Consider the following 15,687-nt stretch of genomic DNA (forward strand, 5'->3'; position numbering starts at 1 on the left):
GGAGTCTCCACTGAGCAGATGGATCTCAAGTCAACTTGTTAAGGACTACTCCACACAAGTCGAACATGACTATACCATCCTCCCATCTTAATTGCACTCAAGTTCGGGTTAGAACTTATCTCACCACTCAGAGATCACCAAGCACAACAAGAAGATTATATCACACATACATATATACAAACATCACATATATACAAATATAGTCACACAAAAAGTAGGCTAAACCCACTGGAGACTACTCCCCAGCAAAGTCATCATTTAATTTTTGTAGCGGGAAATTCATGATCATCAAGCTATTGACAAGCTAGAGATCAATTAACAAGAGTCGCCACCGCGCTTTTATTGTTTCCAAGGGAAAAGAGAAAAAGTACGAACAAAACCCAAAAAGTAAGAAGTTTTCAAATAAAAACTAATAAAAGTCAGAGATCACGGGTAAGGGGGTTGGTTACACAGAGGGAAGGTGTTAGCACCCAAAGTGTCCTAGGTACTCCTAGGGAGCCCTTTTTGTGTGCATATGTATTTTGTACAAAGTGATGTTTACAAACAAATAGAATGAGGGGATTAGAAAAGAATTTATCAATTATATTTTTGTGTGTTTGACAAGACCTTCGGACTTGTGCCTACGTACCAACATAAAAATGAGGGATCAAAACCTCGTAGTTCGTGATACAAATTTCAAAGTGGATGCATTGATTTTAACAAAATTTAAGTTTGAAAGGCACAAAGGCCTCAAAATGATTTGAATGTGTTAGATCTTTTTTTGGCTTTTTGAAAGTTTAAGTCAAGTATACTTAAGTTTATTTACAAGTTTGATTTAAGAAAAGAAGTTTGAAAATGCAATGGCATAAGGCCAAAGTTTCTATCTTTTTGCAAAAGTGGTCAAAGTTTAGAACAAAAGTAGTTCACACAAAGAAGATTTTGAAAATGGAGGAAGAGATTTTGAAATTAAATAAATGGGGAGAAGATGAAGAGACTATCTTATATACAAAAATTAAAAGTTTAGAGTTGAAAAGATCTGACCAAATGGGTAGCAATCCAATAGACAAGTATGTCAATAGAAACCCAGAATTCCCTTGGACTTTTTAGAATCAAGCAATACACAAATGCACAATTATATCATCTTGAAGAGCAAGGCATCAAATAAAGATGGCCTCGTCCAAGCTTATCCACTTCATGATCTTCTTCAAAATAGTCCATGCAACAAATGAATTCCACAAGTCACAGGTTCAAAATAACAGCTACACCATGATCATGTTGCAGATGAATCTAGAGATGTCTTCAAAGATGTACCAGATGAATTTCAAATTTGCAAGCACTTGGTTCTTCAACAAATTGGCATTGGCCAAGTCCATTAGCATAGGGAAGTTGCCTAGATTCTAAGTCCATTTGTCCAAGATCAAACCAACAGTCCACACAAAAGTTTTTTTTAGAGTTTTTGTTGTTATTATGTACATTAATGGTCAAAGACCACACAAACAACCAAAGTATACACAAACAAAATATATCACACAATATGGTCCAAATGGACAAATTGAAAATTAAATTAATATAAACAATTAGAATGATATGAGCAATGGCAAATGGAATAGAGTGCTAAAAGTAAATTGCATTAAAGTAAAAGCTTGAAATTAAAAGTTAGTAGTTAGTAGGTTAAGAGTTAGTATTGTTTTGCTTTTACTTTTCATTTCAAGACATTCTTTGGAGAACACTCAACCCACTTATCACAAGCATGGATCCTTGAACCAAAATATCATCCAAAGGAAGGAAAGAAGGCCAAGTTTCCACACAATACCATGAAAGAGGGGAGACTTACAATCTCACTAACTAGAATGCTTATGCCTTTTATGTCACAAATTTAGCGCTATGTTAAGCAATCGTAATTGGACTTATGTAGAAATCACAACTATTTGAGGTCGGGCAATAGAATTTTGGTGTTAATGCATGTTGGAGACATAGTATTCTCGCAACCTAAAAAATAGAAGATGCGAAAAAACAACCGGCGAAAAAGAAATGACAGAAGAGTCGCCACCGTGCGTTATTTATCCCAAAGGAGGGAAAGGAAACGCTCGAAGAAAACCTGGAGAAAAAGGAAAGGAAAAGACAAGGTCTCGCAACCAAATCTTGGGTTCGGGAGTCGATTATGCGAAGGGAAGGTATTAGCACCCCTACGCATCCGTAGTACTCTACGGGATCCACTCTTGTTGTTCTTGTCTAAAGGGTGTGTGTATATCTAAGGTACTATTTACTAAGTGAAAGGTCAAAAGAAATGACTCGCACGGATGTCTCATCCACTACATACGTATCTCATCTGAATATGAGAATCAGAGTCTTCGTAGCTCGGCTACCTATGGGTGAAGAGAAGTGTGCTCGCTAAGACATCGCGTCTTATGCCTACGTATCTCATCTGGAATGAGAATTAGAGCAAAACGTAGTTCAACTAACTACGGAACAAAGGGTCTCGATTACAACTAGGGCAAGAGAAAGGGAAGGTCTCGATCGCAACAAGGGCGAGAGAAAAGAATCGCAACGAGGGCGAAAGCAAACAAGGATTAGTTGTTAGTTGTTAGTCAAAACTCAGCAAGACATCGCATCTCGTGCCTACGTATCTCATCTAAACATGAGAATCAGAGTTGTCGTAGTTCGCCTAACTAGGGGTTACGGATTGCCATCTGAACATGGACTTACAAAGGAGGACACCAGTTGTGTCAAAGGAGAGTGGGCAATGTGTTCACGTCCTAGCAATAGGTGTCGTAGCTCGCTGAATCGAGTCTTAGGCGGTTACCTCTTTGCAATAGAACGGACTGACATGCCATAGGATCGGAGACGCACGGAAGGTCTAAAAGGTGGGGAGCTCTACCCTAGAGTTATCATGCAATGTGGACCTATGTGTTAGGATTTACAAATGGGAACATCTACCTAATGTTAGCATGCAAAGAATAAGTGAATTCTACCTAGGTTATCATACAAAGAATAAGGGAATGCTACCTATGTTATCATACAAAGAATAAGGGAATGCTACCTATGTTATCATGCAAAGGGTTCTACCTAATGGGTGCTACCTAAACGGAACAAGAGTTGGCGGATGGGGCAAGGAGAGGAACCACGGATAAGGGTAGATGGCGATGCACGAAGCAATTGACTTACAAGAGGTAGATGGTGATGCACGAAGCAATCGACTTACAAGAGAAATGGCGATGCCTGAGGCAATCGACTTACAAAAGGATAGATGAATACGTGTTGGTTCTGTTAAGTTTTGAAAATTATTACTCGACGTTGGATCGAGCTTTTGATCTTGTTTTGAAATGGTTATCGAATGTTCATTTTAATTCTTGTATTAACAGATGAATAAAGAATGAAAGAATAAACATTATACACTTCATGGGAGAGGGGTACATTTGTTATGAATGGGGATGGTTCATGGCAATCAAACAATAATATTATATGCCTCATACATCATACAAGTAGGCAACAATTAATCAAACAAATGAGATAAGCAAACATGTACATGATCAAATCAAATGAATCAAAGAATGATATGAAGGAGCATTAGACAATGCATGAGAAGTATAAACATGTTAAGCAATCAAACAATAGAAGCGTGGATGAAAGAAACAAGTATAAAAAATATCAGATGAATCAGACAGATGAAACTATGCACGCAAAGGATCACTGAATAATTTAATCGGGAAATGATGCAAGGATCAAATAAAATCAAGATGAAAGGCCTCTAATACACGGCATATGAGATGAACAAGGGAGGATCAAAAGATCTCTTCAATTGCCCTAAACAATCCCTAAGTCAAACATCGATCATAGAAAAGTCAACCGAAAGGTCAAGTCAACTTAACAATTATCAAATAAATAGTAAATTAATCAAGAAAATTATGAAAAATTAAACTAAATGAGGTGGGGTCAGGACATCATCATCCCCCAAAAAGATTTTAAAAATAATGTGAATTAGTGTATAAATTAATTGAAACAAAACAGAAGTCAAATGAAAAGTCAACCAAGCAAACTAGGTCAAAAATAAATCCAAAATAAATTGAAAATAGGAAATAAAATTCCAAGAAAAGGTCAGGTTGACCATGAGACATTGGTCAACCCTCATCCCAAAAATCAGAACCTAAAAATAATTCTAAGTCATAAAAATAAAATTAATAAATAAATGTATATAAAAAATGATCCACTTGAAATAAATAATTGAAATAAAATATTAACATTAAATAAATATGAAAATAAAAATAAAATAAAATAAAATAAGACATTAAGAAATATGAAAAGTATTTTTTGGTACTTTTAAAAAAAATATTTTTTAGAATTAAAAACAAAGCAGAAAAATAAAATAAGAGTTAAAAATGAAAATAAACAAATGGGGTGCATTAGCAATTAGATTGAACTGGAAATGTAAGGGGCGCTCATGGGCCTGGAAACAAGGGGTGTCAAAAGCGGATAGTACCAAGGCCCGATCCACATGTTTTATCAGCGTGACACCATTTAAATGAGATAACATTTTATTTTTTAAAACTCATGTAGACATGCGCATCAACCGGTCAAGTGGAGTTTAAGTCACTAAATGACAAAACTGGCACGGATGGACAAGATCATAACAGGCGCGCACGATCTGATGGCCTATGCAGCGACACGTCTCATCTTCTCACAAGCCAAGGAAACCCTAGCCATGCAGGAGTGAAACGCGACCATATGTAGTAATATTTTGCTCATTTTCAACAACAAAATGCTCATGCTACAGTTCACGAAATGGCACGAAGTAAAAAGCAAAATTTAAGTATGCAATGAGTAGAACATCATGGTGTTTTGTTTCATTAAAAATAGTGACTTGAACATAGAGAAAAGTGAACAGCAAGATGGCCTCATGCACACGGATTCCACAGAAATTTAACAACATAAACTCAAACTTAAAGACAATGCCTCGTGTTGAGGGCTTTATAAACAAGCATTGCATAGTATTTACATAGAACACAACATGATGCAAGCATGTAAACATGATGAACAAGCATGGAATGTGCATGGTAACATGATAAGCATGGTGAACACAAGTAGTGAACAAGTAGGAATATGGCCATGGAAGAGAGTAGTCAAGGTACCTAGTGGAAAACAGTCCACTGCCTATTGGTATTGGAGGAATGGAAGAAGAAGGAAGATGCTTTGATGCTTGTGCAATGGAAGAGGAGAGAAATGGATCTTGAACTTGCCAACTTGCCAACTTTCCTTTGCTTGCCTTGCTCTGAAGTTTTGCAGCCACCACCCTTCAAGTTAGGGTTTTAGTGCTTATATATGTTGGATTTATCATTCTTAATGGGCTGAAATGTTTGTTTTGGTTCATGAGCAAAATGCAATGCCAAAAGGTGAGGTGTATTAGAAGATCTCTTATTTTGGCAAAGGTTAAGTGAGTGAAACAAAAGTACATGGCCAAATGAGGTAAAGAAAGAGGGTTGGTCGATTTTGCAGCTTTATTAGTTGTCTTGGTCTGGCAAGAAAAACAATCCAACATGGTGACTTTGAGACTTTGTATCTTGATGAGTATGTGACTAAATGGCAAGGCAATCCAAACAGTAGGAAGAGTGCATGGAGATTAACATATTTCATGTTGAACACAAGTTGAAATGATGAGTGGAAAGAGGTGAAAAATGGCCATAAAATCGTGTCTCATCATTTGCAAAATGGCTAGGCCAGTTTGGCCTAAATGCTGCCTAAAAATTCAGTTCATGATGCCAACTTTAGATGAGTGCATCTCTCAAACCAATGATCCAAATGGAATGATTCCAAAAGGATGTGAAAGAGGACATGTCAAGGTACAATTGTTATGAAGAAAGTGTTTTCAAAAGATGCCTTGAAGTGCAAGAAATCTGGCCAAGAAGTCTTGACAAATTTTGTAGATTTTGGACTTAGAAAATTTTCTAAGTGTCCTAAAATAATGTTCTCACTTTGACCAAGCATAACTTTCTCAATTCTAATCCAAATGGAACAAACTTTATATCTCTAGAAAGCTTGGAACAATAGGAACAACTTTAGTGTTGGAGAAATATTCAAATGGAGCTTGCATCTTGATGGAAAATAGGCTTAAAGTGGGTGCAACAATCATGAAAACTTTCCCTAAATGGAAAGTAAACTATTTCCAAATTTAGTAACTTTTTTAATTCCTAATTAAATGATGAATCCATGATCCAAACTTGATCAAATTTCACATGTAGGCTCCCTTAGGCATGGATTTTGAGATTCCACTCTCAAAATGTCAGGAGTTGACTTTTCTGGCCCCATAGTTGACTTTTCCCAAACTGTCTGATTCCCGATTCCATTGATCAATTAAAGCACCTCTGACTCAAATGAAGAGCTGATTTTTTGTATGTAGACCCTTGTGGACATATGGAGGGCCATGGAAAAGAGTTTCACCCAAGGAATCAGACATAAACTGATTTTATACCAAACCCTAATTTTAGGGCAAAATGGTCAAGAACTGATCGCATTGATTGCCAATGGATCTTTGTGAGATGATTGTGAATCTTCCTAGGCCAGGATGCCTCTCTAATCATGACATGAATGAGCCCCCTTTTCTTCCAACCAAACATTGTCTGTTGCAGGTAGCCATGAAACCCTAATTTCTGATTAAATCCAGATGCACACTCTGGGAGCTCTGAATCCTCCATTGATGAACTGTAGACCACCATAAGATACCTGGACCACCTTGAGACTTGTATATTTGGAGAATGAAGTTCAATTCTCAGTCTTGCTTTGTGTGGGCTCCCTCTGGTTAAGGAGTGGTCAATCAAAAACTGATTCCCAAATCACTAATGCAGTATGCAATGAGTATGACCTAGTATGATGCTAATGAAATGTAAGACATAATCCCATGCTTCAAGGAAAAAAAGAAGGGTAAATTTAGGGGTATTACAGCTGCCCCTATTCAATCAACTGGAGACCCGAAAGGAAGATAGCAACGACTTTCGCACTTTCGAGGTATCAAGGGATTGAATACAATAAAAAGCCCGAAAATTTACACTGAAGTGAAATGAAGTAACAATGTCTGTCAGAATCGGCAAAGAGGTGGTCTTGAAAAAGAATCTGTCTGGTAAGGTGAGAATCGGTATGAACACCGAAAAAGGAATGTTAGCTTGAATACCAAAATAAATGGTAACACAAAAATGACCATGGCCTGAATGTCGCTCATCAGTCTGAATACTGGAAATGACTTCGATCTGAGCATCGGAAGATACGAGATTATCAAACATCGGTCTGAACACCGGGAAACTGGCCTGAATGCCACTTCGGTCTGAATACCGGAATCTGGCTTGAATGCCACAAGTTGCATCGACCTGAACGTCGGAAACTTCTTCGATCTGAACATCGGAAAACTGGCTTGAATGCCACTTCGGTCTGAATACCGGAAACTGGCCTGAATGCCACAAGTTGCATCGACCTGAACATCGGAAACTTCTTCGATCTGAATATCGGAAAACTTGCCTGAATGCCACAAGTTGCATCGACCTGAACGTCGGAAACTTCTTCGATCTAAATATCGGAAAATTGACCTGAATGCCACAAGTTGCATCGACCTGAACATTGGAAACTTCTTCAATCTGAATATCGGAAAGCTGGCCTGAATGCCACAAGTTGCATCGACCTGAACATCAGAAAATTCTTCGATCTGAATATCGAAAAACTGGCCTGAATGCCACTTCGGTCTGAATACCGGAAACTTGGCCTGAATGCCACAAGTTGCATCGACCTGAATGTCGGAAACTTCTTCGATCTGAACATCGGAAAATTGGCCTGAATGCCACTTCGGTCTGGATACCGGAAACTGGCCTGAATGCCACAAGTCGCATCGACCTGAACGTCGGAAACTTCTTCGATCTGAACATCGGAAAATTGGACTGAATGCCACTTCGGTCTGGATACCGATAACTGGTCTGAATGCCACAAGTTGCATCGACCTGAACGTCGGAAACTTCTTCGATCTGAACATCGGAAAATTGGCCTGAATGCCACTTCGGTCTGGATACCGGAAACTGGCTTGAATGCCACAAGTTGCATCGACCTGAACGTCGGAAACTTCTTCGATCTGAACATCGGAAAATTGGCCTGAATGCCACTTCGGTCTGGATACCGGAAACTGGCCTGAATGCCATAAGTTGCATCGACCTGAACGTCGGAAACTTCTTCGATCTGAACATCGGAAAATTGGTCTGAATGCCATTTCGGTCTGGATACCGGAAACTGGCCTGAATGCCACAAGTTGCATTGACCTGAACGTCGGAAACTTGTTCGATCTGAACATCGGAAAACTGGCCTGAATGCCACTTCGGTCTGAATACCGAAAACTTTCATGCCTGTCAGCATCGGCAGAAATAGGGAAAATGATAATTGAGGCGGCACGTGGGCCAATGACCCCTGCTGGGAATAATAAGGATAAGTCAAGAACGACCTTCAGTCTGAGTACTGGAAACAAACTCTTGGTTTATCACTTGGGATACCGAGAATTTTTTATGCTTTAACATGCATATGTTTGAATTTTTCAATGGTGTAATTCTCCATGAAAATGGAAATGCTACGCGATTTGGGAGGATGCAATGCAATATGATTCTACATGCAGGGATGTGAAATGCTAGGTTAGAGAGAACGCCAAGCCGAGGCAAGGAATTCTGCTGGGGAAATGATCACGATCTTCTGAATCCTGGAAATGCTATTGGAAATACACAGCACAATAAACTCTGTAGGGAAATGACCCGCCACACGGTGTTTTGGGAATAACAAAATACCGAGACTCTGACTGGGGAGAGAATGGCACTGAAAGCCTGTTGTTGAGGAAGGCGACGGTGGTTCTGGCAACCAATAATCTGCGAGAGAGACGACTCAGCAGGGGAAGCAAACACCGATACGATACTGAGATTCTACTTCAAGGAAAGAGACCATGGGTCTAACGTCGAGATCATCGATCTGGCATCGAACTCTGAGGAGTAGCCGCTTCTGCTGGGAAGATACAGTCTGACACTGTCAACTCCACTGAGGATATGCAGTCTGGCACTATCAACTCTACTGGGGAGTGTATAGTCTGAAACACATGTCTGGGGAAGTACAGTAGTGAGAAACTGTTGGGGATTGAAGAATCCAATGCTCGGACCAGCTCTGAAGGGATCAGATACTAGGTACCAACTGTTGAAGCAAAACATCCGCGATCATCTGCTGGGAATCTTAAGGAAATGCCCCGAGTGTACCTGTTCTGAATAGAAAATCCAAAGTACTTAAAATTTACAGCAATTTTAAATGTTTATTGAGCATGTGCCTGTAAAGCTCTTATGTTTCATGGTGCAATGTTTATCAAAAATTTGGACATCATTTTTGCAAACAAAATAGTAAAAATGAAAATGAATTCAAAGATATACTGAATATCATGATTTTATTGATTGAATGGCCTCTGAATAGGCATTTACATCAGGAAGCAATCCCTGGAAAGAGGTAATTGCACAGAAGATAAAAAAAACAGAAATTAATCTAATGGCAATGTGAAATGGATTTCTACCGGGTTCCAATTCTGCTATGACTCGCTCGTCTTCAAGGTCCTCCAGATGATCAGCTTTCTTAAAAAGGTGATTGGACTGTTTCCTATCCTTCGAAGGATTCCGGTTATCAACGCGAGATGAGATTCAGAACTACTCTGAACGCAGTCATTCGCTTAATCCCTAACTTTTGCCTGGATCGCCCTGTCGGATTTTCAATCCACCGGGATACCCATTTTTGCCTAAGTTGCCTTTTTAGGTTTTCAACTTACCGGGTGTACAATCTTTTCATTTTTAATCCCTAACTTTTGCCCGAACCTTTTTTCATTTTCTTGGTTCGCCGGGATGCCCATTTTTTGCCTGGACTATTCTTTTTATTGTCCAACGGGTCTATTTTAGGCGAAGTATTTTTTAACTGCGTCTGAGTTCACAGGGGAAGTGAAGTCTTCACCATCCATAGTTGCAAGCATTAAGGCCCCACCATCAAAAATCTTGGTGACAATATATGGTCCGTCATAGTTAGGAGTCCACTTGCCCATGTGATCTGTCTGAGGAGGAAGGATCCTTTTCAACACCAAATCTCTGACTTAGAAGCATCGAGGACGTATTTTCTGATCAAAGGCTCTCTTCATCCGACTCTAACACAACTGCCCATGACAAATGGCTGCCATTCGCTTCTCTTTGATAAGACTCAACTCATTGAACCTTGTCTGAATCCATTCAGCTTCATCTAACTTGACATCCAACATGACTCTTAGAGAAGGAATCTCCACTTCAACAGGTAGAACTGCTTCCATACCATACACAAGGGAGTAATGGGTTGTCCCAGTCGATGTATGTACTGAAGTACAGTACCCATGCAAGGCGAACGGTAGCATCTCATGCCAATCTCTGTACGTAACGACCATCTTCTACACAATCTTCTTTATGTTCTTATTTGTTGCCTCAACAACACCGTTCATCTTAGGACGATAAGGGGAAGAATTGTGATGTTGAATGTTGAAGTTCTGGCATAACTCCTTCATCATTTTGTTATTAAGATTAGAACCATTATCAGTAATGATTCTTTCAGGAATCCCATAACGACAAATGATTTCTTTCTTAATGAATTAGGCAACCACGGGTCTGGTGATCTTCGCAAATGATGCTGCTTCGACCCACTTGGTGAAATAGTCAATGGCAACAAGGATGAAACGATGGCCATTGGAAGTAGTCAGCTCAATCTTTATAATCATATCAATGCCCCACATAGCAAACGACCACGGCGAAGACATCACATTCAGAGGATTTGGCGGCACATGCACCTTATCAGCATAAATCTGGCATTTATGGCACTTCCGAGCATATTTGAAACAATCAGATTCCATGGTCATCCAGTAATAACCCGCTCTCAACAATTTCTTAGCCATTGCATGTCCGCCGGCATGAGTACCAAAGGAGCCTTCATGAACTTCCTGCATCAACATGTTCGCTTCGTGTCTTTCCACGCATCTGAGCAAAACCACGTCGAAGTTCCTCTTATACAGTACATCGTCTTTGTTCAAGAAGAAACTGCCTGCCAATCTTCTCAAAGTCTTTCTGCCATTGTTGGATGCCCCTGTAGGGTACTCTTGATTCTTCTGAAAAGATTTGATGTCGTGATACCAGGGCTTGTCATCAACTACCAGTTCAGCGGTAAACACATAGGCGGCCCTATCGAGGCGCATAACATCGATCTTGGGAGCGTGGTTCCACCGAATCACCTTGATCATGGAGGATAGAGTAGCAAGAGCATCTGACATCTAGTTCTCATCACGAGGTATATAGTACAGTTTTACTGTTGTGAAGAAAGTCAACAGTCTTCTTGTGTAAACTTTATAGGGGACCAGATTAGGCTGGAGAGTATTCCAATCACCATTCACCTGATTGATCACTAGAGCTGAATCTCCGAAGATGTCCAAAGTCTTGATTCTCAAATCAATGGCTTGCTCAATACCTAATATACAGGCTTCATACTCAGCTTCATTATTGGTGCACTCGAAAGTCAGACAAGCGGTGAAAGGCATGTGGGCACCTTTCGGAGTAGTAATGACAGCACCAATTCCACTCCCTTTGGCATTGACGGCCCCATCAAACATCAAAGTCCACTTTTCATCTGGATCAGGTCCCTCCTCAACAACTGGCTCTTCACAGTCTTTCATCTTGAGGAACATGATGTCTTCATCTGGAAAATCAAACTTCATTGGCTCATAATCATCAATCGGTTGCTGAGCAAGATAGTCTGACAGAATACTCCCTTTGATGGCTTTCTGGAATGTATATTGGATGTCGTACTCTGTCAGTACCATTTTCCAACGAGTAACCCTTCCGGTGAGAGTTGGCTTTTCGAATATATACTTGACTGGATCCATTTTGGAGATCAGTAAGGTTGTGTGAGTCAGCATGTATTGTCTCAATCGCTTAGCAGCCCATGCAAGTGCACATCATGTCTTTTCAAGCATTGAGTATTGTAACACCCCAAAATTTGCCCTCCTCATTCATGCATTCATTTAGCATTTCATATTGCATTTCATCATGTCAATCAGAATTAGATCCAAAAAAAAAACGAAAAAATAAAAAGAAATAAATAAATAAATAAATAAATAAAAATAATAATAAAAAATAAATAAAATATAATAGAAAAAACTTGGACTTTGACCTCTCTCATTTGAGCCCACAAAGCCATGAAAATCAGGTTATAAAAGAGGGAGATCAGACAGAAAAAGGAAGAGAAGCAAAATACTCTAAGGTTTTCTTGAAACAAAACCTGGAGAGAAACCTGACAGAGAACTCAGAGCAACCCCCAGGCAGCTCTGAAAAATTCAATCTGACTCACAGACTTTCAGCTCAAGCAAACCCTAACATTGCCTTGCAAACCCAGCCGTGCCATTTGATTTCAACCGGTCTCTCCCATCAGGTTTGCCTCATTCCCATGATTTTATGCTCTTAATTTGGATCATCTGAATGTATGAGGTATGATGGATGAATTTCATTATGTTTTTGCCCACGAGTTTAATTATGCATGAATGGGTGAAACCTATGCCTTGAATGTTTAATCACATGATTTCTGAAATGTATGCCACAGGGTTTGAGGTTTCTGAAACCATACTGTTATCCATGAAAAAAATGCTTATCGTGTTTCACTAACCCTTTTGTTGAGTTTTTGTGAGGGCTCACAGACTCTTGCAGAGATGGTTTGCGTGGTTTTCCCACTTTATTTGTGGGATACCCCCTGGAGGTTCATTCCGATTACCTGTACTGACTCACCTTTCTTTGATGGCATTAGCTTTGGAGATCCCTGGGTTTCTTACTCCTTTAATTGCTGTTACTTCGGATCTTCATCCGTGTGGTACTTTTACCTCTTTTCCGCATTTTATCGCTTTCTTAGCTGGAAGACCTCGATAGGAGGCATTTGTTTTCTTTTGTTTATTTACTTCTGAGCCCCCTTGTTGGCACATTTACTTTATACATGTTTGTTTTGTATGTGTTCGTATCCCTGCAGGTAGCGCGGTTCCTTCGTCAAGGACTGCCTTTTTGCCCTTGAGCATCCCAAACCCTAAAACCCAAAGCAACACGTTAACTCCTTCTACTACAGGCGAGTAAGTCTCCAAAGGTCGAGCATCCGGTAGATTGTGTAGTAACGTCGTTCGTCCAAAACCCACTCCATAACCCCGTAGTTAGCCGAACTACGGCTTGCTCTGATTCTCATTCCAAATGAGATACGTAGGCATAAGACGCGATGTCTTAGCGAGCACACATCCCCCAACCCATAGGTCAGCCGAGCTACGAAGACTCTGATTCTCATATTCAGATGAGGTACGTATGCAGTGGATGCGACATCCGCACGAGTCATTCTCATTTAACCCTTTTTTTTGGTAAACAACACAAGATAAGCTCACACCCTTTAGACAAGAACTACAAAAGTGGATCCCGTAGAGTACTACGGATGCGTAGGGGTGCTAATACCTTCCCTTCGCATAACCGACTCCCGAACCCAAGATTTGGTTGCGAGACCCCGTCTTGTCCTTTCCTTTTTCAGGTTTACTTCGAGCGTTTTCCTTTCCCTCCTTTGGGATGAATAACGCACGGTGGCGACTCTTCTATCATTTTCTTTCGCCGGTTGTTTTTTCGCACACTGTATTTTTCAGGTTGCGACAGCTGGCGACTCCACTGGGGACACTAAGAAGTTGACCTCTTGCTGGTCCATCTTCCTTAAGCGAGTCCCTCCTAGCTTGTGTGATTTCTTGTTTATTGGGTGTTCATGCTTTTGTACCTTTATTTGCTTACCTGCTTGCATGCATCTGTTATATCTGTTGGATCTGTTTGTTTGTTTGTTGTGATGGGGTGTTCTATGAGAGATAAGCCCATTACCCAGGCTTGAGTGTACACACAGGTTTTAGAGTGGATAATCATGAGGCTTGCGTGGCGTGTTGCTACGTTAAGTCGTTCGTGAAGAACCACACCCAGACGAGGTTTCTTTTGGATATATTATGTCTTACGGGTGTTCCGTAACGGCAGGATGTTCCTCTAGAAATCGTCGACTCTGGTGACCATTTCCCGAGAACTCAGTTGAGGCCTCTCCTCCGAGACGTGATTATGTTAGCTCTGGTGGGCGCATTCTCGCTGCTCAATCCGACGATCCCGAGACTGTGAACTTGCTATTAGGATGTCCTGTTGAGGGGAGTCAATGGAGGTATTTTGTCCCGTAATAATACCAAACCTTCAGTGGTAAACGTATTATTCGCGACTGAAGGGCTGAAGCTAACGAACTTCTGTTCTTAGAACCTACCAGTGAGGGGCGAGCTAAATTCAGGAAACCTTAACCTCCAACCAACCCGGTTTTCTGGAGCAGAGTTTTGGTCTTGTATTATATTCCTCAGTGAATTTCTCTCCAGGCAGTGCAACCTGACAGATGTTCAAGCGGATCCATCAATTCTGATTGACATGCCTTTGCATTGCATAACATCATCTGCATATTTGCATCCAACATCTCATGCTTATTCATTTGCAGGGTATTCCCTTTCAAAACGGGGGTGCCTTAAAACTGAACAAGCAGTGCATCGCATACCATGCATATTAACCCTTGTCTGTTTTGCAAGTGTCACCGCAGTGTGTAACACCCCGATAATAATAAAATAATTATTTAAATTGAGTTAATAATTTATTTATTAATTTAATTAAATAATTGGAAATTTTATTATTATTATTATTGGGTTATTATTATTATTATTATTATTGGAAAATATATATATGTTGGAAATAAGGAAAAGAGCCCATTTGGAGTAAAAAGGTTTTTACGTGAAAAACAGAGAAACGATCGTGAAAGAGGAAAAGGGCAAAGAGACAGAGCAAGGGCTGAAGGTTGAAGAGAGAAAAGCTTGGGGCTCAAAGATTTGCCGGATTAATCAGGTAAGGGGGGTTTATCGTCGATTAATGGATATTATGGGATAATATGTGATGGGTAGTGATAAGCCGTTAATTTGACCCTAATTGGGATTGTTGATGCTGGAGAATTGAATTGGATAAATTGTATTTAGACTGTAATTGAATCTGCGTTTGGGTTAGTGGTGAAATTCCGAACGTATAGCTTTTTACGGAATCGGAATCGGAGGTCTGGAAGTCCTCCAACGGCGGAAAATGCGGAGGATTCTGCATTCTGCCTTGAGTTAGCGCAGGAACAGCTTCTGTCTTGCGTTAACCGGTTAACCCGGGGTGTTAACCGGTTAACACTGTTTTGAATTGTGAAAATTTGCTGTTTTGTCTGCGTTAACCGGTTAACCCAGGGTGTTAACCGGTTAACACTGTTGTGATTGCTGAAAATATTGCTGTTTGTGCTGCGTTAACCGGTTAACCCAGGGCGTTAACCGGTTAACACTGTTAAGTTTAGGGACAGGAAGCGTGTTGTGCTGCGTTAACCGGTTAACCCAGGGCGTTAACCGGTTAACACTGTTAAAAAGTGGAAAAATGGATATTTTAAATGTTATGTGTATATGTGATGGTTGGCCTATATCGGTGAGTGATATAGTAGGGATTATTCCCGCTGTTTTGAGCAGTATAGGTATTAGTAGAGTGTGCTAATACTGTGTTTAATTATTTGACATGATATGATGTTTTGATACGTGTGTTGATGATGTCTGATGGTATGCATAATGCT

Source organism: Lathyrus oleraceus, chromosome 6, assembly GCF_024323335.1.
Source record: "Lathyrus oleraceus cultivar Zhongwan6 chromosome 6, CAAS_Psat_ZW6_1.0, whole genome shotgun sequence".
NCBI classification, from domain to species: Eukaryota; Viridiplantae; Streptophyta; class Magnoliopsida; order Fabales; family Fabaceae; genus Lathyrus; species Lathyrus oleraceus.